The sequence below is a fragment of the Propithecus coquereli genome, unplaced genomic scaffold, assembly GCF_000956105.1.
Source record: "Propithecus coquereli isolate 6110/MARCELLA unplaced genomic scaffold, Pcoq_1.0 Scaffold6, whole genome shotgun sequence".
In the NCBI taxonomy this organism is placed as follows: domain Eukaryota; kingdom Metazoa; phylum Chordata; class Mammalia; order Primates; family Indriidae; genus Propithecus; species Propithecus coquereli.
In genome coordinates this window covers 1,622,644-1,623,961 of record NW_012151951.1, presented here as the reverse complement: position 1 = coordinate 1,623,961, position 1,318 = coordinate 1,622,644, and positions in this window count along the sequence as shown.

The window sequence follows — 1,318 nt, the reverse complement described above, 5'->3', positions numbered from 1 at the left end:
TCTGAAGTTTGAAAACACACTGTTGAAGCAATCACTATTTCTGAGATTGGTTGGGGTCTTTCATGTAAACGCAAAGAGCATCTTTACTGAATACAAACCTGAAGTCTGTGCTGCATGAAATGATCTAGTTTTACTTGAACAACTATTCTTCTCTGCATAATTGCTTGCAGCCTTGGTTAAATAATTTCTACTACTAAATTCAACAAAACTCTTTATAATATTTAAAAAAAGCTGAATCCAGTTGTGTTTGTGCTGCATTAAACTGTTATGGGGCATGTTTCTGTTTTAAACTGAAGATTGTACCTATCCAATGGCACTTATTACTGGGAAGATTTTTGACAATTGAAAATTATTTGATGATGATACAGAGGAAGAAGAAAAAAATCAGACTAAGTCCCCAGAGGAAATAACCAGAGTCTGGTTGGTTAAGAGTTTGAGGAATAACGAAAACATTCTATGATTAATTTCAACTGAGGTTGGAACTGGTACATGTCACTAACATTAAACAATGACTAATTTCTTTATTTTTAGACAATGAAGAGTTATATTTATTGACATGCTATTAGTCTTACTCCCTCTAAAGAAAAATATTTTGGAAACAGTGCTTATCATTATCAAAATAGGAAAAGTGACCTAGTTTTCCTGATCAAGGACAGAATTAGGGAAGGATATGGTGAAAAACTGTCTTATATGTTGACTTAAAGTCAACCTTGAAAAACACATGAATTTCTATGAAGCATGGAATATGCCAATCAATGAACCAATCCACAAATAAGGAAAAGACACTGTGATTCCAAGGATGGCCTGTATTTATGAAACAAATAGCTGTTAGATTCTAAACATTTATGGTTTTTCAAATAGGGACCAATTTATTCATTGTTGCTGTTCATGAACTTGGCCACTCCCTGGGTCTCTCTCACTCGGCCAACACTGAAGCTGTGATGTACCCACTCTACAAGTCTACAGACCTGGCCCAGTTCCGCCTTTCTCAAGATGATGTGGATGGCATTCAGTCCCTCTACGGTGAGTGATGCTGGAAAAATTAGGCATCGCAGCTTTGCAGTGATGGTCTTCAGGAAAGCTTTAAAATGCTACACAGAACATTTGCGATTTAGCTCAAAGGACCTTGAGAATGTTCGGAAAGCATGTAAATTGACAGACGCATCACATTTCCCTAATGCTTGCATCCCTGAATCTGTTCCCTTTAGGACCTCCCCCTGCCTCCTCTGATGACATCCTGGTCCCTCCAAGACCTGAGAAACCAGCCAAGTGTGATCCTGCTTTGTCCTTCGATGCAGTCAGCACTCTGAGGGGAGAA